The 24,381-nt window shown below is 43.5% G+C and overlaps 1 long non-coding RNA gene across 1 annotated transcript in view; it reads left to right on the top strand.

Annotated features, from left to right (window-relative positions):
- The window catches only part of LOC103105635 (uncharacterized), a 28,091-nt gene extending 19,121 nt beyond the window's left edge, over nucleotides 1-8,970 (top strand). The window contains exon 5 of the long non-coding RNA XR_001624498.2: nucleotides 830-8,970. This is a non-coding gene — a long non-coding RNA (uncharacterized LOC103105635). The remainder of the gene's footprint in view (nucleotides 1-829) is intronic.
- The last annotated feature ends 15,411 nt before the right edge of the window (nucleotides 8,971-24,381 follow it).

The raw sequence follows: 24,381 nt of genomic DNA, 5'->3' as shown, positions 1-24,381 counted from the left end.
AAGTTCATTTTCATCTTTAAAAAAAAAAACCCTCCCTTCCATCTTGTAATCAATACTATGTATAGGTTCCAAGGCAGAAGAGTGGTAAGGGCTAGGCAATGAGGGTCAAGTGACTTGCCAAGGGTCACACAGATAGGAAGTGTCTGAGGTCAGATTTGAACCCAGGACCTCCCATCTCTGGGCCTGACTCTCAATCCACTGAGCCCACCCAGCTGCCCTTTCATTTTCATCTTTTAAAAGCTTTCTTTTGACTCCATCAAGCTATCGTTCTCTCTCCTCCCTTTCATATCTGAATTCTAAGAAAATATTATCTTCCTTCTTGCTCACTTTCTCACCTCCTCCTCCTTTGATCTTACAATCTGCAACTCCACCTCAAACAACTCCCTTTCCATTGTCTCCAGTGATTTACTGACAGCTCCTTGACAAATCGGTAGTGTTGGACAGTGCTTCCCACTCCTGCCTTGGGATTCCCTCTCTTCCCTGTTTTCATGACATTGCTATGTTAAGATTCCATTTCTCCCTGCTGAACATTTTTTCCCAGGCTCCTTTAGGGGTCCCACCTCCCCAAGTGTGGGTATTTCCCAGGTCTTGGCCTCGGCACTCTCTTCTTTGCTCTCGACATAATCTTTTGGTAAACTCGTGAGCCCCATTGTGCAGACAAGTCCAAATTCTAGCTTTCCAGATCTAATCTTTCTTTGAGCTCCAGTTGTGCATTCCTAAATGCCTAGTAGACATGGTGAGACACTCCCATAAGTGCCTCAATCTCAACATTCCCAGGCAAAGCTTATTATCTTTCACTCTGAACTTACCTTTCTCTCAATTTCTCCAGAATCGTCAAGGGCACCATCTGTCTTCCTGTTATCTCGGCTCACAAACTAGAAGTCATCGTGGAGTCTTCACTCTCACTCCTTTCCTGGCCGAATTCTCCCAGTTGCACCTCTTCAGCACCTCTGGAACCTACTCATTTCTCTTTGCTCACAACACACCCATCCTGGACTAGGACGGCATTACCTATCACCTAGACTCCTGATGGCAGGAACTTCTACTTGGAGATCTCTCTGAATCCATCTTTCCTCTCCTCTGATCCTATCTCTACATAGTTGCCTCATTGCAGTTCCTATAGAACAGGTCCAACCAGGCCATTCTCCTGTTCCTCCAAGCTTCAGTGGTTCCTCCTTGCTTCTAGGCTAAAATACAAGTGACTTGACTTCCTTCAGCATTCAAATGCCTATATAATCTGACTTCAGCCTACTTTTCCAGGCTATTTACGTATTATTCATCAGCACACACTTCAGATGGTATCATGTAACGTATCTCTAAGACTTCCACTGCCCTGCTCAGATTTCCTGTTGTATTCCAGCTTGTTAGTGTTCTGCTTTAAAAATGTGACCCATACAATGACACATGGAAAAGCCAGTGGAATTGGGCGGCAGTTATGGGAGGGGGTTTGGGGGACGGGAGGGAAAGGACACGAATCTTGTAACCAAGGAACAATCTTCTAAATGAACTAATTAAATAAAAATTTCCCCCCAAAATAATAAAATAAAATAAAAATGTGATCCATAGCATCGACTACAATATTCCAACAGTGGCCAAACCAAAGCAAAGTACCTTGGGACAACCATCTACTTCATACTGGGCACCAACGCCTTGGTGAACAGCATCTAAGTTCAACCCAGCTTTCTCACCTGTCAGATAACTTTGTCAACTCATTTTGAACTGGAAGCCCCCTAGATCCTCCTCCTCCTCGGAAAAACAGTACTTCACAAGACACTCTCACAACACACCCATCCTGGACTAGGACGGCATCACCTATCACCTAGACTCCTGATGGCAGGAACTTCTACTTGGAGATCTCTCTGAATCCATCTTTCCTCTCCTCCGATCCTATCTCTACATAGTTGCCTCATTGCAACCCTAGACCTCTGAAGTTCATGGTTTGAACCCAAGAGTACACTTACTTTACATTTATCCCTCATATTCCATCCTATTGGACAGCCTGGTGTACTGTAGGAACCTTATCCATCACACATGGGCAGCCCAGCATGTGCTTAAATAACTCCAAGGCCAGGAGCCACTGCTTTCAGGATAGATCCATAGGGTTTGTTTGGCATAGTGGAAGGGGGCTTGGTTTTGTAGTCAGGTCCCAGGTCTACATGTGTGACTTGGGGCAAGTCTTCAGTTTAGCTACCTCTAAAATGAAATGATGGACCTCGAATATCCCTTCCAATCCCGAATCTAGTATTTTATGTTGGTGACATACATCACGACCTATGGGGAGAGGACTGGGGACTCCTCTGCTCTCCATGCCCTTCTATGTTCCTGCCAGGCACTTTCCTCCAAAGCTTTTCAGCTGAGGATACCCACTGGTTCGACTTGAAATCCCTGCCGTGCACTGATGGAGAATGAAGACAACGTATGCCAAGTGAATGCAGCCATCTGCACGTTTGGTTTGTTAACTACCTAGGGAGGGTTTTTTTAAAGTAGGCATTTATTTGGGGGCACTTATTTGAAGGATGTCTTAAGGAGGGTTCCTTGCTGTCAGTGTACCTAAAAAGTATGAAATGAGAAATGTGGAGGATTTCACATTAAGAAAGTCTTCCTTCTTTTAGGTTCTCCATTGGCTCAACTTTTGAGCATCCAAGATCTGAAACAGCACTAGAAATAAGTTCACAGGAAGCAAATGGTGGAGGTTTACTTTCTTCATTTTCTTCAGTCATCAAAAGTCCCTATCAGAAGACCAGGGAAATAAAAGCCTGAAGAGTTTGCGGGTCCAAACCGCTGGCCTTTTCCTGGAAAGCTCTGTGGCATCATTCTTGGAATGAAAAAGAATGATCACACAGACCAGGAACACAATGGCATTCTCTCTGAGTTCTAGCTGTTCACTCAGACTGCATTGGTTAGTATCACTTCCCTTTTCTCCCAGGCACACTCAAAATACTTGCATTTGGGTTTCCCAAGTGATGGAAAAAAGGCTTAAATTCCTTCTTCCTATCACCTAACAAGAACCCCTTTCTGTACATTAAGCAACAACATCAAAAGCTGCCTCCTTGGATTTCTTCGATTAAATTTTCTGGGTGTTTTTTTAAATTTTATTTTAATGAGAAATAAATCTCACTCATGAGCCAAGTTCACACTGTTTTCTATCACTGAGAAGAAGGTCATAGTGACCCAGCAAGGAGAGCTGCCTAAGTTCCCCACCCCAGTCACATTGAGCTCGGACCTGAAAGCATGGAGCACATCTGTAGACATTCTTTTGGATTCAATGCTTTCTGCCCATCTGCGAACCCAGAGTGCCCTCAGAAGCCTTCCTTTGGCTCTCCACTCCCCGGGAATCGCGGCTCTATTCATCTAAGACCCATCTATGCCTTGGACACCACCAGCAAATCCAAATCAGTAGGACTGTCAGAGACCCCTAACCAGAGTGGGGTGAGGATGAGAACTTCCATGGGAGAGGGAAGCCTCTTGGTTGGCCATTCCAATGGTGGCTCCATAGTCACCACCTACATGGCCCAATGCCCCGATGATCACACATCGCCCTGAGATTCAGCCACACTACCTGAACTGGAAGGTGCTTCGAGTCTTTCTTCATGGGTGCAGCATCCTCACTTGTCACGATGTCCAGCTTGTTGTGTTCAACAGCTCCGGGAGCCACCTGGGTCCCCCTCCAGTTGTTTTCTCTCAGTTAGATCCAGGAAAGCCCAGCCTTGCTTCGAATGAGCATGGACTATCACTAGCCAGTGTGGGAGCCCTGAGCAATGGATGCATAATTACACTAGTCAGATTGATGCAGGTTCTGTTGAGAAATACTTCTTTTTAAGGAAGTGCAACCTTTTAACTTCTCCGTTTGAGCAGGCAATGGGCCAAGAAGAAGGAGAGCTCTGGATTAAGTCATAGAAAAGTCGATGGACCTGTGCGGACACACAAGCCTACAGCAATCCCAGAACCCTTAAGATCCTGAAATCCGAAAGTGCTACCCAAATAGTGTCATCAGAATGATTATTATTCCCCAGGACCACCCTTGGATACTGGAACATTCCTGCCATGTCCTCATTGAGTATTCCTTTCTCTAGGCTAAACATTCTCAGTTTCTCCAACTTACTCTCTTATGGTCTGAGTGAGCCCCCCAATCCCCACTCAGACATCTCTCTCCTGCCCCGAGGATACAATATAAGCAGCCTTGTTTAGCTTCAAAACCCTTCTCTAGCCCTCCTCTCTAGGCTTATTCCACATGAGACTCCTTCACAAATCTACATTTTAGCAAAATTGGCCTACTTATGGTTCTCTGCAAACAACAGTCCATTTCCCACCTCCACGACTCAGCCCACATTCAGCTCTCCATCCCCGAATGTTTTTCCTCCCCAGTTTCCTCTCTTGGAGGCTCCTCTCTTCTTCTAGGTTCAAAGATCCTGTCTACACTGCTGATACCCCCTTAAATAAGCAGTTCGGATCTCTCTCCTGAGCTTGTACTTGTATCTGGAAGCCTTGGTACCAAACTTTCTTTGCAAAGTGCAACAAATCTTGTTCATTTTTAAAAATACTTCCCTTCCGTCTTGGAGTCAATACTGGGTATGGGTTCCAAGACAGAAGAGTGGTAAGGGCTAGGCAATGGGGGTCAAGTGACTTGCCCAGGGTCACACAGCTGGGAAGTATCTGAGGCCAGAGTTGAACACAGTACTTCCCATCTCTGGACCTGACTCTCCATCCACTGAGCTACCCAGCTGCCCCCTCATTCACTCATTCTTACTTTACCACCTGCATATTGGACATGTCGATATGGACGACGTCCCACAGGCATCTCAAAAGCCCCGTGTCCCAAAGAAAACTTACTTTCTTTTCCTTAGATCCGTCCCCTTCTTAACTTCTCTGCTTCTCTCAAGAGCATCCCTTCTCTCCCAGGCGTCCAGGCAGTCTTCTCACTGGCCCCACCTTTCCAGTCTGATGTCTGTCACATCTTGTCAAATCTGATCCTCCCTCCACAACATTGCTCACCTTTGAGCCTTTCTCTGCACTCCCACAAATGCCAAGACAGTTTGGGTTCTAATCAACTTCCCTCTAGACCAGAGGTCAGGCCAACTTCAGCCTGCCACTTGAGCTAAGAATGATTACGCTGAAAAATACAGTAAAACTTTATTTTTAAATTAGACAACAAACAAGCCCCAAGACAAACAAAACCATTCTAAGCTGGACATCGAGCAGAGAAGAAGCTGTCCGTATCTTTGGTCCACAGCCATGTTGCCAAAGCCTGTTCTAGACTATGAATAGCCTTTCACTGGTCCCCTCTTTTCAAGTCCCTCCCCACTCCCAGTCCGTACTCCACATGGAGAACAAAATGATTTTCCTAAAGTAAAGGTCTGATCCTAGTACTCCGACTCTACAAATTCCAGTGGCTCACTGTTGTCTCCAAGAAATAACTGAGAGCCATCTCTCTGGCATTTCACATAGCTTCCTTTTGGGTCAGTCCTGTCCGTTCCTCCCTTGGATTCTCGCTATCATCCCGCCATACTGGTTTTGTCATGGTGACACACTGTTTTCTGTCTCTGTGCCTTTATGTTGACGATTCCCCAAGCCCAGAAAGTTCTCTGTCTTTATGCCCACCTTGTAGGATACCTGGTTCTTGTCAAGACCCTCTGCGTGAAGTCTTTCCTGACCTCTAAGTTTTCATCCCTCCCTCCAAGACGATCATGTACCCATTTGTACATGCTTTGGACATTCTTATATATGCACAGGGATTCCCCTCCAATAGCATGGGAGCTCCATGTGGGCATTTTTTTGCCTGTGTATTCCTTGTCCAAACCCAGTGTCTGGACCACAGCAGGCTTCAAACTCCTTTTTGACTGGTGGATCATGACCGCCTTTATTCTCTTGGGTGTGCTTATTTCCTCTGTGAAATAGGCTGGTCATACAGTGTCATGCTCATTTGATCAGTGGACCACTGTAATAAGGACTCTGGATCCTTATAGGTTATTGGTATTGGCATAGGTGTTTCCAACACCCGTGTCCTGAGGGACTGGCAGGCATCTCCGTGTCCCTCGTCTACCACACCAAGACACAATAGTCTTATGGGAGGGAAAATATTGTTGGCAAGCTTTTTAAAAATTTTATCTCATTGATTAATTTAGAGCATTTTCCCAGGATGACAAGAATCATGTTCTTTCCCTCCCCTCCCTCCACCCCCTCCATTAGCCGGCCCACAATTCCACTGGGTTTTACATGCATCTTTGGTCAAGACCAGTTTCCATATTATTGATATTTGCACTTGGTGATTGCTTAATATCCATCCCCAGACCTATCCCCATCGGCCCATGTGATTAAGCAGTTGTTTTTCTTCTGTGTTTCCGCTCCCACAGTTCTTCCTCTGGATGTGGATACATTCTTTCTCTTGAGTCCCTCAGGGTTGTCCTGGGTCACTGCACTGCTGCTAGTAGAGAAGTCCATTATGGGAGGGAAAGTATTAAGTAAAGATTTCTTCAGTTCAGACATTCAGATGATTCAGCTTGAAAGCAGACACAAGTGAGATCCTGACACTTAAGCAACAAATATGTCCAGTTTCATGTGATACGCTCACATAAAGAGAAATCCACACAGCTCTTATCAGCTCAATGACAGTATCTCCCTCAACGGGCGAGGCTTCCTGATTTTAATAGTGAGTCAGCCAATCATCTTAATTATCATCAGCTTCATTTCCTCTTCCCAGGAGAGGCTTCCTGTATCTTGTACTTTCAGGTTTGCCTTGCTGGCCACCTCTGCCCAGCCAGCCACAGCTCCTATTCCCCCTCCCCCTCCCCCTGCCTTGTCAACCCTAAACCTGGATTCAGCCATGTTCTACCTCGAAGCAGTTTTCCTCCTCTGTGCCACCTAAGCTGGCTCCTCTGGCCCTCAAAGGGACAGACACATTTTTACCTCCCCCTTAAAATCTTAATAGATGCCAGACAATCGTGGGATCCCATGGTGGGAAGGGACTTCAATGGCCAGTGAGGCCAACTTGGACCTAAACAGGTCTAAGAGAAAAAGCCTGTCTGCTAAGTGATCATCCACCTTCTGCTTAGAGTTAATGGTTGAGAAGGAAGCCCTGATTTCACTGCGGCTGCCTATTCTAGTCCCAGAGAGAGTTGGAGTTGGGTTTTTGGAAACAGGTCCCTTCCATCTAGTCTATATTTCCCTCTTTGCATCTTCCACCCATTGCTCTGAATACCAAGGAGGAAAGTCTAATCCTTCTTCCAAAGGTAGCCTTTCAACTATCTTCAAGATGGCTCCCCAGGTCTTCTCTTCCCTGCGTCAAACATCCCCATTTTCCTCAATTGGTGCTTGGAAGACAGCGCCTCCAGAACCCCTTACCATCTGGGTCAGCATTTTCTGCATGCTCTCATTGTTCACCATCATCACTTCCTAAAATTCGATGTCCAGAGCTAAGGACAACATTTCACACGCAGTCCGACTGCAGCAGACTGGCCCAGAGGAATGAGCATCTCCTTCCTCCGCCATGCTATGCTTCTCTTATGGTATATACATGGCCCTAGCTTTCTTGGTTGCTAGCTTATACTATTGTCTCATATTGACTTCCCCATCTTCCCTATCACATCTCTCTTTTCTCTCCCAACTATACACCCATGGTCCCACCATACAGGCTTCACTGAGCTCCACTGGCTTTCCTCCTCTTAGCATCCCTGGTTTCCTTCAAAGCTCAGCTGGAGCGCTCTCTTCTTAACGGAGTCTTTCCTGGGTGCTCCCCTCTTCCAGGGTTCTTCTGCTCTAGTGCCTTGGTTCTGGCCACATATGAGATACATCTTGTATCTCTACTCATATAGTGTACCCTCTTCAAGGCAGAGATGGTCACGCTTCTGTCTTGGGATCCTCACAGTGCCTCACACACAGAGGGGACGTAAGAAATGATTGTTGATTGATATGGGCAGGATACTACGACTATTTTAAATGGCTTCTATATGAATTGCTCTTCGGCCATGCCTCCCCTTCTTTTTACTTGGGACCTTGGATTTTTGCATCCAAAAATAAAAAAAAAATGAATTCCATCTTATTTGCTGGTCCATCTTTCCAGCTCATTTAATTTTTTGGAATTTAATACGTTGCTTATTCTGCCTAATTTTATACTGAGGGAAAATGCAGCATCCCCTCCAATAGCTTTGCTTTACAATCCCCCCAAATGGGGTCATGAACAATTGGACATGACAGAAGCAACTGAACAATAACAACACCGATAGGCTTCCTTCCTTCTCACTGCCCTTCCCCAATTATTTCCTTGAGATTATGGAACTTGTCTGACTTTTTTCCTCCTTCTACAAAGGAATCCTTCAATAGTTTGATATGTCCCTGGATAATAAATTAGGTAGCATTATTTTATAATATTGGCTTTATTTACTGATTATTTTTATACTTTGTATTTTAAATAACCAGTTTACAGCTTAAAGAATCTATGTTTTCTCTAGTGCATTCCCCAAGATTATTGTGATCTCAGTGGTCATATCACATAGCTCTTTCAATACTTCAAAGTGCAGTTCATACCAGCCTGCTGAGCCGAGCCCTTGGAGGGCAGTTAGAGGCTTTCTAACCACCTCCTTGTTTTTCCTTGTTTCCAATTCCCCTTTAGACATTTCTTCCCATCCTTCCTAGCCCAGAGATTCTGAGCAGAGCAAACAGAACTAAAACTAGAGTTTGATTATGCTTTCTCTCTGTTATCAGGCATGACTTGATCATTCAGCACCAAGCTCCTCGTCCCTTTGTCCTCAAGATGGCTTTAAAGGGTCACTTCTGCCACCATTCATTTACCTTGCTCTCCAGCTTCTTCTGGTTCTGCAGAAAAAAATTCTGCAAGAATTGGCCAGGCTTCTGATTAAGAGGGCCTTGGTTTCCCCTTGTGTAAGAGCTGTGTGTCCAAACGAGTGCCCTCAAACCTTTTCTTCTTCTCGGAGAACATTTGGGACTGCGTTCCCCGAGACTCACGGTCCCTCTTTCTTTCACAAAATCTCATTCTAATTTCTTCTCTATAACGTTTGTCTATACATGGTTATTTACATGTCAGCCGCCCGTTAGAGAGGAAGCTCATGGTGAACAGGGACTCTCTTTGGCCTTTCCATGTGTGTCTAGCACTTGACACATGGCATATATTGGGCATATCCATCGATTGACTGGCTGGCACGGCCCCGTGCACTTGTTCAAAGTTCCCCACACCTCGCCCGCCACCTCCACTTCTCAAAATCCTTATCTAATCATTCTAAAACAGATTCTTAAACTAGATGTCTGGGAACTTATTTCCAGAATGTTATTTACTGGTTTTAAGCAGAATTGTTTTATCTATAATCATGTGTATTTTATTATATTTGTTTAAAATAGTATTCTGAGGAGGGTCCATAAGCTCCACCAGATTGCCAAAAGGGTAAACAACAACAACACTATCCAGCATTTATACAGTATATTAAGGCTTATAGAGACATTGACAAATATTCTCTCATTTGATTCCCGAACAACCCCGGAGAGTGTTGTTGTTCAGGCATTTCTTCTTGTCCCTCTTTGGGAATTTTCCTAGCAAAGATACTCGAGTGGTTGGCCGTTTCCTTCTCCGGCTCATTTTATGGATGAAGAACTGAGGTAAATAGGGTTAAACTTGCCCAGGGTCCCACAGCTAGTAAGTATTTGAGGCCAAATTTGAATTCAAGAAGATAAGTCTTGCTCTACAAGCCCAGCACTCTGTCCATCACACCAGCTAACTGTCCCCCTTTACAGATGAGGAAACTAAGGTATAGATCGGTTCGGTGACTTGCCCAGGGTGGGTCACACAGCTAATAAGTAAGTATCTGAGGCTGAATTTGAACACAGGTCTTCCTTACCAATGCTCCTTCCACTGCATCCTTTCCTAAAGGTAGAGTTGAGGCTGCTACCCCCTTTCAAGATTTCCTTAATCTCACCAGTTAGTGCTTGCTTCCTTCACAAATTGCCTTCTCTTTGCTTCTCTTTCTGAACTCTGGAAATGTGGCCTCCCCAGAGCTCTCCTTTGTGTCAGAATATGCCTGGATTGCTTCTCTTTTATCACACTTTCTAAGACGAAGTAGTCACTTCCCCTCCGAATTTCCATAATTTTTACTTTGGCAATCAGTTCCCCATTGCTGGTCACAATTGGTTCTAAAATAGAAGTTCCCTCTATGCTCTCTCTACCTTTTGAAGAATGAAATTAGCATGAAGGCAAGAGGGGAATTTCCTCCAAAGTTCAGAGTTTGCCCAAGAGAAAGCTCCAGCAGATGAAGCAAGGCCCGGGCAGACAAGAGCTGAAGTCTCCCATCACTCCCAGGTCAGGCTTCTAGGACAGGGCTGGGATCCTAGACGCGGTTTATTTCCTCCTTCGGCTGAAATCATCTTTTGTACAAACCCCACAATAGTGCTTCTGTTTTGGTTCACTTGATTCCCATCCAAATTTCCCTGCGATGCTTCTCCACTGTGATTCCTAGATTTCCTCACACGAGCGTCTCTTCCTAAGGAGTAGAGCTTGCAAGCTTCTCCCGGTCTCTCGTTCACAGGGGTGTTATGATGGGGATCCCTGTTGTGGAAGTGTTGGACTCCACAGTCCTCCCGAATCTCAAATGCTGCGTGGGGGGAGCTTTCCCGGTATAACACGGACCACGAGGAAACGAGACTACAATACCGGGGCCTGGGAAGAGTCCGGGAACTCTGTCAGCATGCCTGGAGGTTTCCAGTGCAAGACTCCAGGGATCCAGGCTTGGTCTTGTTCTGGTGAACATCTTATTACTCCCTTGAATCAAAGAACGGACAGTATGTGCTCGTCAGATGTGTGGATGACCTCAAGCTGGGAAGAAGAGCTAGCATGTCAGCTGGCAGAGTCGGGAGCCGTGAGGGTGTTTCTGATGGGCTGGAGTTTGAGACGGACTCTAATTGCAAACAATTCAGTAAGGAAGAATTCCAAGCCTTGCACTTGGGCACAGATCCTCCACGCCACAATCACAAGATGGGAAACGTGTCTGGTTAGACAAACATTTATTTGAAAAAGATGTAGGGCTGCTCAGTGAGTCACCAATGCGATGCCATGGCCAAAGAAGCTCAGGAGATATTGACCTGGTGCTCTAAGGAGACAGCTTCCTGCATGGGGAGCCTCATGGCCCTCTGCTCTCACACCATCCCTGGAGGACTCGGCTCAGTTCTAAGCCCCATGGCGTAAGGAAGACTTTAATAGGCTGGAGAGTGTTCATTGGAGGGCAACCGGGCCATTGCATGAAGCATCCAACTCCTTCACAACATACAAGGCTATTGCTGGTGTTTCACTTGAAGAAGAGAACTCCAGGATGGGATGGGAGTAGGAAGTAGGGTGACTATGCAAGCTGTATTTATGAACTGTCATGTACAAAAGGGGATTGACTGGTTATAGTGGGCCTGGTGAAGAAAAGGATCAACAAATTTTCTTTTCCTTCCTTCCTTCCTTCCTTCCTTCCTTCCTTCCTTCCTTCCTTCCTTCCTTCCTTCCTTCCTTCCTTCCTTCCTTCCTTCCTTCCTTCCTTCCTTCCTTCCTTCCTTCCTTCCTTCCTTCCTTCCTTCCTTCCTTCCTTCTTTTCTTTCTCTTTCTTTCTTTCTTTCTTTCTTTCTTTCTGTCTGTCTTTCTGTCTTTCTTTCTTTCTTTCTTTCTTTCTGTCTTTCTGTCTGTCTTTCTGTCTTTCTTTCTTTCTTTCTTTCTTTCTTTCTTTCTTTCTTTCTTTCTTTCTTTCTTTCTTTCTTTCTTTCTTTCTGTCTGTTTGTCTTTCTTTCTTTCTGTCTTTCTTTCTTTCTGTCTGTCTGTCTTTCTGTCTGTCTTTCTGTCTGTCTTTCTTTCTGTCTTTCTATCTTTCTTTCTTTCTTTCTTTCTGTCTGTCTGTTTGTCTTTCTTTCTTTCTTTCTTTCTGTCTGTCTTTCTGTCTTTCTGTCTGTCTGTCTGTCTTTCTTTCTTTCTTTCTTTCTGTCTGTCTGTCTTTCTTTCTTTCTTTCTTTCTTCTTTCTTTCTTTCTTTCTTTCTTTCTTTCTTTCTTTCTTTCTTTCTTTCTTTCTTTCTTTCTTTCTTTCTTTCTTTCTTTCTTTCTTTCTTTCTTTCTTTCTTTCTTTCTTTCTTTCTTTCTTTCTTTCTTTCTTTCTTTCTTTCTTTCTTTCTTTCTTTCTTTCTTCTTTCTTTCTTTCTTTCTGTCTTTCTTTCTTTCTTTTTTTCTGTCTTTCTTTCTGTCTTTCCTCCCTTCCTCCTTCATTCCTCCCTCCCTCTCTACCTCCCTCCCTCTCTCTCTCTCTCTCCTTTCTTTTTCTCTTAGAATCAATATTGTGTATTAATTCCAAGACAAAAGAGTGTTAAGGAGTAGGCAATAGGGATTAAGTGACTTGACCAAAACCAAAGAGCAAATAGATTTGAACCCAGGACCTTTCATTTCTAGGCCTGGCTCTCAATCCACTGAGCCACTTAACTGTCCTGCCCCCAAAAGAATATTCAGAGACAAATTTAGGCTTAATGTTGGAAAAATCTCTTCATGAAAGCTCTTCCTGAATGGAGTGGGGACACTTGAGAGGTGGTGGGTTCCTTCCTTGTGGCAGGACTTTAGCAAAGCCAGGGGACCTTTTCAGGTGTGTTGGTCCATGCTTGGATTGGATTAGATGGCCACTGAGGATAATGCTGGGTTTTGTCCACATCAGATGAATTGTTCAGGGAGAGGATCAAACTCTCAGACCTTGTAAGGACCCATATGCATCGAGGGTCAGTCTAGATCTATCCCTTCCATGATGCTGTGACTGATGTGGGCTATTTAAGTCCCCAGGGGAGGGGAGATCTGCCAAGTAAAAGATTTTGTTGCTCTGTGGGAGTGATAGAAAAGATTTCATGAGAGTTAAAGGGCTTGGCTGTCAGTTGTGTGTGTGTTTAAGTACATTCTGTCCTTTATTTGGCATCTATTAGCCTATTTACTTGCAGGGAGAGCCAAGAACAAAACTAGTCAGAGATTCATATTCTCAAGGTGTCCTGGGAGGGATCACAAGTCAGAGAGATGCCTATCATGGCAGTGGTCAGGGCATCTCCCTTAGATGATGATACTTTATATCTATTGGAATACACTTCAATTCCTTTTGATCATGGTATAGCCTTGATAGCCACAATGGAGGCCCATCTCCCGAAATCCTCCAGTCTCCTAATATTGCATTATGAGCTCCAGTGTGCTTTGTTGGGGCCGTGCATATTTGGGTCGGAACACCTGAAGTCCTGGGTTTTAGCTTTGGGTTTTTAGTGTGCCTCTTGTTGCTGGTTCTCTCCTCTGACCTCATTTCCCGTGTAGACTGATGGCCTCCTTCTTGGGTGGTGTCTGCTGCTTCTGCTGTTTCTTTCAGGTTTCTGTGTCTTGGTCAGGACTTCAGCATCTGCCATGGTGCTTTTCAGGTCTCTTATCATTTGTCCTCAATGACTCATTAGAAGTGGTTAGTGGTTGTCAGCTTCGGGTTTGGGCAGTTCTCTGTCACAGGGATGGCACATGCCCTTAAAAGGGAACAAAGGGCCTCATCTGTAAGATGAAGGGGCTGGAGCCTCCGAGGTCCTCTCCAAGGATAAATGAATGGCGAGAGATCCTAGGCATTTAAGCAGGCTTCCTCTTAGGTCATCTCACAAAGACCCAAATCTGGGGAGAACTGAGAGAAGGGAAGGAGAGGTCCTCTCTTGGGGCTTCTGAACTCTCCCTGTCCAAGGGCAGCCATCTATGGCGCCATGCATTCATTCCTTCAATTACCTCTTGTTATTCCTGGTAATGATGGGATGGTAGTTAGTTCATTCAGCCAACATCCGTTAAGTTCTACTATGGACAAGGCAGTGTAGAGCATTAGAAAAGAACATGGTTGGAAATAGCAATGATGGACCCCATCGAAGCTGTAGCCAACCTCCCAAACCCAGAAAGGAGGGATGATGGGCCAGCAGGCTCCCTCCCTCCACAGACACAAACTTGCTTTCTGGGAATCTCCCACTGACTAGCCATGCCCAGCTCTCTGACCGAGATCCAGAGTCGGGGACTTGGGTTCGAATTCTAGCTCTGCCCTTAGCTGCCTAGATGACTTGAGGTAACCCTTCCTTCTTCTCTCGGAGTGTTTGCATCCACACTCATAAGTAATATCTTTGATGCCCAACACTTCTTCCAGCTCAAAGCTCGATGATCCTCTTATGTCCTGTCCATTAGGAGCTAGACTGCTGCATAAAGCGTGGCTCCAGGGAGCCCTGCGATGAACGGAGCCCAAGGGTCAATGTATACAGCAGGAAGAAGTTCCATCGCAGATGACCCGGTCCTGACGTAATTATAGAGACCTATATAATATATAGAGAGCTATATAATTATATTATGTGGATATAATATAATTATATTATATATTCATTTGGTTTGAGAGATGGGGAAGGACAAGCCCTAATGGAAACAGGTTTCATGGAGGCTTTGCTACTTAGAAGTGCACAAGGGAGGAGGGGGAGGAAGGGTACTGGAAGGGGAAAGGAGAAGGGACAATTGGTGAATGGCTCTGGAAACAAACTCCATGGACTTCACTTTGGCCTGCCCTATCCCTGCCCAGTCTCCACTAGCCCTCAGAGTCTCAAATGCATTGTTGACATCCACAGAACTAGCCACCCTGAGTGATCTGGAGGGCCTTAGTGTGCTGAGAAAACAAAATCAGCAGTGACTGTCTGTGCCAACCTGGCCTGCTAAACTACGCTCTTCTCTGTTGACTCTCCTCCATCTCATAAAGGGTTTCATAAAAATTGATATTGACTGAGCTTTGAGGCTATTTATAATGGAAACTTCTCTTCTCTTTCTTCTGCCTCCAGAGCACAACTGTTCTTCTCCTGAACCTCAGGGACCCAGAATCTCTACTGGCTTTATTTAGCTTTCAGGACAATGGATTTGTACAAAGAGCTCAGAATGCTCCAGAAGGGATCTCCTGCTCCTACTTCTTAACCAATTTAAGAAACTTACATTTTCCATCCTCAAGTACTACTGTCCAGCGTGGTCCTATGTCTCCCTCCCTCCCTCCTTCCATACCTCCCTTTGTCCCTGCTTTCCTTCCTTCCTCCTTCCTTCCTTCCTTCCTTCCTTCCTTCCTTCCTTCCTTCCTTCCTTCCTTCCTTCCTTCCTTCCTTCCTTCCTTCCTTCCTTCCTTCCTTCCTTCCTTCCTTCCTTCCTCCCTCCCTCCCTTCCTTCCTTCTTTCCTTCCTTCCTTCCTTCCTTCCTTCCTTCCTTCCTTCCTTCCTTCCTTCCTTCCTTCCTTCCTTCCTTCCTTCCTTCCTTCCTTCCTTCCTTCCCTACTTTCCTTTCCTTTCCTGAAACTACCACAGAGAAATGTACATTTATTTTTTTTAAACTTTTACCTTCCATCTTAGAATCAATACTTGGTATTGGTTTTAAGGCAGAAGAGTGGTAAGCACTAGGTAATGGGGGTTAAGTGATTTGTCCAGGGTCACATAGCTAGGAAGTGTCTGATTTGAACCCAGGACCTCTCATCTCTGGGCCTGACTCTCAATCCACTGAGCTACCCAGCTGCCCTTGAGAAATATACATTTAGCTGAGAATCAGCTCTCCATTTTATGGATGGGAAAACCACAACCCAAATAGGTCATATGACTTCCATGCCACACAGGTAGTGGCAAAGCCAGAATTTGAATCTAAGACCCCTGACTTCTTCAATCATCATCCACTAAGTCCTCTTAACTCTTTTCCAGCTGGTTGATAGAAACAAATTACAATAGTTGGCATTTATCTGAGCTTAAAAGTTATCAGAGCACTTTATCTGCATTGTCTCCTCTGATCCTCACAAGAACCTTATAAGATCACTCTAATGAGACATATCACTGTCCCTGGAGATGAGTCTATCTCTGAAATGAGCTGGGATGGTCCTCACATGACAGGTCTGGGAAGTCTTTCCATGTTGGCGTGACTTCCCTGAATTCACCCTCTGCTGCTGGGGGGTTCCTTTCTTGCCATGATACAGCCTCCAAAGAGAGCTTTAGCGGGGGGCCAGCTAAAGCTATGCCCTGACTTCACCTTGGTCCAGCTGCTAGTCTCTTTTGAGGGTGGCACCTCTATTGCTAATTAAGGGATCACAGTAGACATTTGGGGTTGAAGGAGAAGATCGTGATGCCCCAGGTCATCTCTTAAAATGAGATCTATTCATGTGTGTGCTTGGAAAATACTGATCTGAGGGAGGGCAGGCAGTGAGCAAGTCCCTTAACGTCTCTTGGACTCAATGACCTCCTCTGTCTAGTGGCACCGAGAGCCCTTGTCCTAAAGAGTTGTTGTGAGGATTGGTTCTAAGTGACCTGGTGATATGTACGTATCCATCCACCCACCTCGATATGATCAAGCACTTCCCAAGCCTTAAACTGCTATAGAACTGCTGGTTGGCACCATCTCCACCTTCTCCATCCATTGGTGCCCTCTTCGCCATTGGGTGGTGGCCTCTTTGCTCTCCTCAAGGTATCACCGGATCTTTCCTTTGCATCTTTTCATTGCATTGATTCTTTTAGCTTGTGTCATCTTTTCATTGAAATCTCCTCTCAGGAAAGGAGTATCTCAGGCATTCACACTGCAGGGTGACCTTAGGACTACATGTTCGCTCTCCCCAGGATGCTTCTATTTTGAGCATCTTGTAGGCGTTAAGTCCTGCCCCAAGCAAGTAGGTAATCAGAACCAATGGATCAATCAGGAAAATGCCTTTATTAGGTGTTTACTATTACCAAATACTGGGGAAGCCCTGGGGACATAAACAGGGAAGAAATGCGTCTGAATTGTCCAAGAACTCCCACTTGGGTCATGGTGGGATAAGAGGTTTGATCTCTCGTTTATGGAATGTTTCATGCTAGAGAGCAGGCAGGGGACACACTGGCTGGCAGCTAGGCCTCCCCCAGGGGACATTAGTGGCCTTACTAGTTACAGATCTCCTCTCTGCTTTTGTTAAAAAAATCTCCGTAGCTCAGGAGAATCCACCCTAGCAAATAAGGTATGGGTTTAAGTGTAAGTAACAAGATCACTGGGGTAAAGAGAAGACCAGCAATGGCTGGAAAACTTCTGGAAAGTCATTCCACTTCTCTTGGCCTCACTTTCCTCCCCTGTAAAATGAGGGGGGTCAGTTCTATGACCTCTAGAGCCATTCCACACTGAACTTTGTCTAGCGTTCTAAGGATGCTCTGAAGATTTCCAGTGCCATTGCTCGGGGTTCTCCCTCCCTCCTGACAGATGGCAGCTCTTCTTTCTCTGTCTTGGTTGAAAGTCTTCTAGACCCCACAACCCACCTAGCGAGGAACTTCCCCAAACTTCCTTAGCCTGGTTTTCAAATGGGAGTCGGTCTGGACAGCAACATTGCTGATGCCTTTTCAGATGGACTCAGATTCCCATTCTCCCAAAGGCTCTATTCTCTAGGTAGAACCATGGAGAAGGGGACCTTTCTCCCATGCCAGTGGAATATGTTAGAGGCAGTTGGGGGATATTACCATTTTCTGAAAGGTCCTCCAAAGGGTTGAGCCAGGATTTTTCCAGCTTCCCAGATTTTTTGGTAATTTAAAATCTGTTTCCATTTAGATGAAGATTTGCATCTATGACCGGAAATGTACTACATTGAGCAATGATCTCAAAGTGGCTCCTTTTTCAATTTGAGGAAAATCTGTTTTGCTACATTTAGGTCAATTCATCCAAGAAAGCCTGTCTGCCTCATTAATAAAGATCTACAACAACTTTAGGACCTATTTTAAATGCAAAAGATGGGAAAGAGTTGTACTTGGAAAATGTAAAGATTGTCATCATGGACTTGGGACTGGAACTGAGGGTTAAGGACAATTCTCTCATTTTACAGATGAGGGAACTGAGGCCCATAAAGGTTCAAAGATTTGGCCATCATCAGTCATATAGGTAGGAAGTAGCGAGCTGGGATTTTAATGTGGGGCCTCTGACTTCAAGTCTAACATTCTTTCTACTGGACCATATGGCCTCAATAAAGAATATTTTTGAGCCAAGCTTAAGGTAAATATGGTTTAAAGTAACTTAAATGAAAAATTATCCTTTGGGGGAAATAGCAAAAACTATCATTTTAACCCCCCCCCAAGTTATAAGTTATACTTCTTTCCCTATATTTCTAATCTAATAAAATGGGATCTATTTCATAGATTGCCTATTATGTCAAGAGACACTGGATAGAATGTGATATTAGTTAGGATAAAGGTCAATTGATAGGCTGACTGACTAACAAGTCAAATCCCACAGGAACACAAAAAATGAACTGGAGGGCCCCAAACTCAGTGGAATGAGCTAACAGTCTTGCAATTCAAAGATGGACATGGTGAACGGGAACAGTTATGTCTGGATGCTTGGTGGATCTGCTCTCACCCTGAAATGAGGGACAACACATTTACACAGAATATGAAAAGCTCGATAAATACATCTCATGGCCTCAATTTCCCTCCTGCAAAATAGAGGAGCTGGATTAGAGAACTTCCAAAGTCCCTTCTAGTTCTGCAATTCTCTCTCTGAATAACTCACTTTCAATAGTCGATGTTGTAACCATTCTATTTCCGAGCTATAAAATTCGATGTAGTAGCCATTTTCTTTCTGAGCTCTGATAGTCTCGGCTGTAATCTTTTTCTCTTCCAGCTCTAATATTCCATGTTGTCATCATTTTATTTTCAAGTTCTAATATTCTACAGTGTAACTGTTCTATTTTCAAAGAATCATTTCAGCACTAACAGTCTGTTTTAATGTTGCAGATTCTATGTTCCCTTTCAGTTCTAACATTTGATGATGCTATGATTATCCTTTCCCCCTCTCTTACTGGAAGTGAAGTAACAGCCTAGGTCTCTTTTGGTTTTTGTATGACGTGGATAATTAAATGTATGCTGAGCTGAATATTTTAGACAATTTCTAAGGGGTAAAAATAGAAAAGCCAAGTGACGATCCCACAAATGTTAATGGCAAAATTGAGGATGTTTATCACAGATAAAATGATGTTGGAATATTGGAGTGATGTTAGAAGTTAAAAGAAATGAAAATGTTCTAAGTAGCACTAACTTACCCTCATCTGAATACATGAAATACATTTATTAAAAGATAGATTCACCAGTATGCATAATACATCGCACTTGTGCTGAGTTACTGTGACAATAATGAAAAGGATCCTTTTTTGGGGCTTTGAATTTAAATTGGCTTTGAGCTCACATTGGGATATAACAATCCATATATTTGTTTCCTGGTTTATATAGAAAAAGGTGATTCTTGGAGCCAAAGAAAAAGAATCTGCACAAGCTTCCTCACACTTATAAAAATATTATTTCCCATCCATAAGTCAGGAAACAAGAATGGATAAGTCCTTTGAAATTCATGGTGGAATGGAATTTCAGTATGGCCCAAGAAACTTGATTCCCATTGGACGCTCATCAGCTGTATGATCTCAGGGAAGTCCCATAAACTGTCTAGGTTTTAGAATCCTTCTCAATCAATCAATAAGGATTTGTTCAAGTCTTGCCTCTGTACCCAGCCCTATGCTAAGGTGCTGGTAAAATGGGGTTGTTGGATTAGATCTGGATTTGTTTGATTGATTGGTAAGTTTTGTCTCATATGTCTCCAAAAAGGTTGTCATCCCTCTCTCTCTCCCTTTTCTTTGATACCTTCTACCTGATTTCATAGGAGGAAAGGGAACACTCCTTTGGATTCCCTTTACTCACACACTTTTGCATGAAAATATGATAGGTGTCCCTGCTGCCCAGGGCTCTACCATGAACAGTCATCACAAACCAAAGGGGAAATGAAACGTTTACTCATAAAAAAACCAAAAGTTGGGACTGGATGACCTCTAAGTTCCCTTGCAGTCCTAAAATCTCTGATCCCAAGTCTAACTAACTAACTAAGAAATAAACAACAATAACAGTAGTACAAGTAATTGGAGAATATTATATTCCACATTTTGGGTAGGTGTTGTGAGAAAGAGAAGAAGGGTAAAACATGGTCCCTGTTGCCCTTCTGGTTATGATGGCACACACCTATAACTGTAGCTACCAAAGAGGCTGAAGCTGGGCAAATTGCTTGAGGTCAAGAGCTTTAAACTGCAGTAGGTTATGCCCCCAATCAACTTCTTCACAGGTCCAGCATCAATATGGCAGGCCCTTTTTACCATGTTACCCTTGTTGTTGTCCAGTCATTTCCAGTCATGTTTAATTCCTTATGACCCTATTTGACCATTTGGATTCTTCTTGGGAGAGATACTGGAGTGGCTTGCTGTTTTTTTTTCCCTCTAGGTCATTTTGCAGATGAGGAAACTGAAGCAAACAGTATTAAGTAATTTTTCTAGGGTCACACAGCTAGCAAATGCCTGGGTCAGATTTAACTTAAGAAGAGATCTTTCTGATTTTAGACTTGGCACTCTATCAACTGTGCCACCTAGCTTCCTGCCCACCATTTTTGCTCAAGGAGAGACAAATGAACCCAGGTTTAAAATAAGACTGTCAAAGCACCTTTGTTGATCAGTAGTGGGCCCATGAGTAGCCCCTGTACTTTCAGCTTCAGTGGGAGAAGGAAAGGGAAAGAGGAGGATGAAGAGAAGAAGGAGGAGGAGGAGAAGGAGAAGGAGGGGGAAGAGGAAGAGGGAAGAAAAGGAAAAGGAGGAGGAAGAGGAGGAGGGAGAAGAAGAAGGAGGAGGAGAAGAAGAAGGAGAAGGAGGAGAAGAGGAAGAGGAAGAGGAAGAGGAAAAGAAGAAGAAGAAGAAGAAGAAGAAGAAGAAGAAGAAGAAGAAGAAGAAGAAGAAGAAGAAGAAGAAGAAGAAGAAGGAGGAGGAGGAGGAGGAGGAGGAGGAGGGAGGAGGAGGAGGGGAGGAGGAGGAGGAGGGAGGAGGGAGGAGGAGGAGAGGAGGAGGGAGGGAGGAGACAATGACAACGTTATACAATGATTTTAAATGTAATCCTTAATTCAGTATTTATTTTCCCAACCCAGGGTCTTCCCTAAGAACATGGGAAATAAGTCTCCATCTCTCTACTTTCCTGCAAGAGGTGAGGCTAAGTATTAGGAAAGAACAGGTTTGGGGGAAGCTGGGTATCTCAGTGGATTGAGAGCCAGGCCTAGAGATGGGAGGTCCTAGGTTCAAATCTGGCCTCAGACACTTCCCAGCTGTGTAACCCTAGGCAAGTCACTTAATCCCCTTTGCCTAGCCTTTACACTCTTCTGCCTTAGAACCAATACACAGTATTTATTTCCAAGATGGAAGGTAAGGGGTTATAAAAAGAAAGAAAGAAAAGAAAGAAAGAACAGGTTATTAAAGAATAGTAATAATAAAGCATTAGCATCGATAGTCTTAGGGCAATTAGGTGGCAGAGTGGTTTATTGTCAGGAAGGGTTAATCTATTCTCAGATATTTACAAGCTCTGTGACCTTGACTAAGTCATGTAATTCTGCTTGCCTCAGTTTCCTCATCTGTAAAATGAACTGGAGAAGGAAATGGCAAATCATTTCAGTATCTCAGCCAAGAAAACCACAAATGGGGTCATAAAGTGTTTAACACCACTGAAATGACTGAACAATGACAATGGGGATAGTCCTTTCTAGTCCACTTCCCCCTTCTCCCAACATCCTACACTATGCTACATCTCACAATCCAGGTAACAATCTGGGGAACTCATGCTTCTCTTTGAAGGAAATCTACTATAGGCAGTTCCCACCATAATGGGGTGCTTCCCCACTCTTTCAGCCGTGTCTTGGTTGTCATTGTGTTGGTTGCTTGGGTCAAGTCCCATAGCAGGCACATTTGTTGTCCTACATTATCTCAGCACACTCCTCAGGGCTGGCTAGTAGCAGGACCTTGGAATTATGGACCTCCTGAGCTCCATAACAGCAGGAAGCTCCCTTTTCTTTCAATTCCTGGAGGCCTTATGATAATCCCCATCCAATGAAAGTAGATGGGGAAGTGAGTCATCTGCTGGGAAGCTCCATTCTCTTCCCTTGGAAGAGAGATGGAGCAGGTAATTTACTGTTCACCTCTCCTGCCTTCCCTCCCATCATTAGAAGAAAAAAAAAACCTCACAACCCTTTCAATTTGTAGCAAATGTGCTTGTTCTAAGAGTTAAACACTAAACACCAGGTACAGAATAGTCAAAGCCACAAATGTAACCTTTGGCTCATGGTCTCAACTCCGAGTATACATGGACTAGATGTGAACTGAGAAGTATCTCCCTTTTAATTATTGTTCAAGTTCGGAATTTACCCAAGTTTTCACTTTGGAAACATTTAAATTTGGCTTTTGCCTCTCCCTCTAAGGAGGCTCCCCTGCCTCTCTACCCTCAGCAATTGGTGAATCAATTAAAACATTGAAAACAAAGAACATTTTTATTAAAATAGGAATAACATTAAACCCAGAAATAGCTTTTACTGACAGTGATCTCTCTTCCATCTAAGACTCAATACTATCCACAAAGTCATAAATCAGTCTTGATTTAGTACTTAGCTACAGTAGACTTGAGGGCTCAGTGGAAGGATAGAACCTCTGATTACTTGCCTTCTTCTCTCTGAGGTCCATTGGCTTGCTTCTCATCACTGATGTACCATGTTGGGCACTCCGGATGTCTACCAATTGCTTATTGACTGGTATTAATCCCTAGTCTCTACAGTGTACTATAACTCTCCTGGGCTAACTTTCAGTTCACACGAGACTACCGATGTCTATTTGTCCTCAGAAGTGTTGATTTTTGCTTCTCTCGGGATTTTGGGGGTCATTGAGGGTTTTTTTCCAACACTAATTCATGACTTCCCACTGGTGTGCTTCCCATTCGTTACTAGACAGACGATCTTAATTAGAAACAGATGTATCTATTAAGGCGATATAGTAAAATCAGTTACTATAAATCACTCCTCCCCCAATGTCTTGGCAATCCTCTTCCACAAGTCCAGAAGAAAGTGAGTTTAAGCTTAGAAGGCACAGGTGGCAAAGAAGAATCACATTTACTGGTCTGTTGGAAGTCTTCATCATACTCTTTAGGCAAATATTATTCTTGACTGGACTCATAATTAATGCCTTTAAAAAAAACCTGTCAGTTCCACATTCTCTCCATTGCTTCATTCCTCCACCCATTGCTAAGGCAAGAAATAGAATAGTTACACATATACAGTTATGCAAAACATTTCTGTATTAGACACTTTCTGAATAACAAAAGCAAGAAAAGTAAAGAAAAAAGAAAAAATGCTTCAATCTGCCCTCTGAGTCTATCAGTTCTTGCTGTGGAGGTAGATAGAATTTATGTCATGAGTCCTTTGGAGTTGTGGATTATTGTGAGTTCCTAAATCTTTTAGTTGATTTAATATTGCTGTTACTTTGTAGACTGTTCTCTTGGCTCTGCTCCCTTCATTTTGCATCAGTTTATAAAGTTCTTCCCAGACTTTTCTGAAACTATTGACATTATCTTTTCCCTCAGCATAATAATATTCCTTCACATTGATATACTATAAGTTGTCAAGCCATTCCTTAATTGATAGACACCCCCCCCCCCAGTTTCTAATTTTTGGCTACCATAAAAAAATCAGCTACAAATATTTTTGTACATCTGAGTCTTTTCCCTTTTTTTTTTAATCTTCTTGAGGCAATGGTATACCTGGGTCAAAGGATATACACAGTGTTAGATACATTTGGCTCAGTTCTCCACATATTTGAGGAAAGATACATTTATCAAAGAAACTTGCTGCAAACTTTACTCCAGGTTTCTTATTTTTCCTCTAATTTTTGGCTGCATTGTTTTTGTTTGTGCAAAAAAAAAAAGAATTTTATGCAATACTCTGTTTTACCTCCTATGAAGCTCTCTGTCTCTTTATTGATTATAAAAACCATTCTCTATCCAGCAATTTGACAGGTAATTTCTTCCATGGTCCCCTAATTTGCTTATATTATCCTTCTTTATATCTATATTCTTACCCATTTTGAGTTTATTTTAGCATATAATTTAAGATGTTGACCTATGCCTAGTTTTTGCCAGACTATTTTTTCAGTGTTCCCACAAGTTTTTGCCAAATACTATATTTTTGCCCTAGTATCTGAAATTTTAGTGTTTCTCAAATACTAGTGTGTTTATTTGATTCTATTCCATTCCATTGATCATCTGCTAGTGTGAAGCCCCTTCACATTTAAAAAATTGATTCCCTTGCTATTCCCTTTTGTTCTCTCAGATGAATTTTGTTAATATTTTTCCTAGCTCTCTAAAGTAATTATTTGGTATTTTTGTTCCCCCAGCATCTTATCTTGTCTGCAGTTATTTTTTTTTTCAATTACATCAAGAAACAAAATTTGACAATTGTTTTCTGACATTTTGCAACTCAGATTCTCCCCCTCCCTCTCTCCTCTCCCTGAGGCAGTAAGCAGTCTTATATGTTATACCAA

Source organism: Monodelphis domestica, chromosome 8, assembly GCF_027887165.1.
Source record: "Monodelphis domestica isolate mMonDom1 chromosome 8, mMonDom1.pri, whole genome shotgun sequence".
Classification (NCBI taxonomy): domain Eukaryota; kingdom Metazoa; phylum Chordata; class Mammalia; order Didelphimorphia; family Didelphidae; genus Monodelphis; species Monodelphis domestica.
The sequence above is the reverse complement of the archived record's forward strand: the minus strand, read 5'-3'. Positions and strand labels throughout refer to the sequence as shown.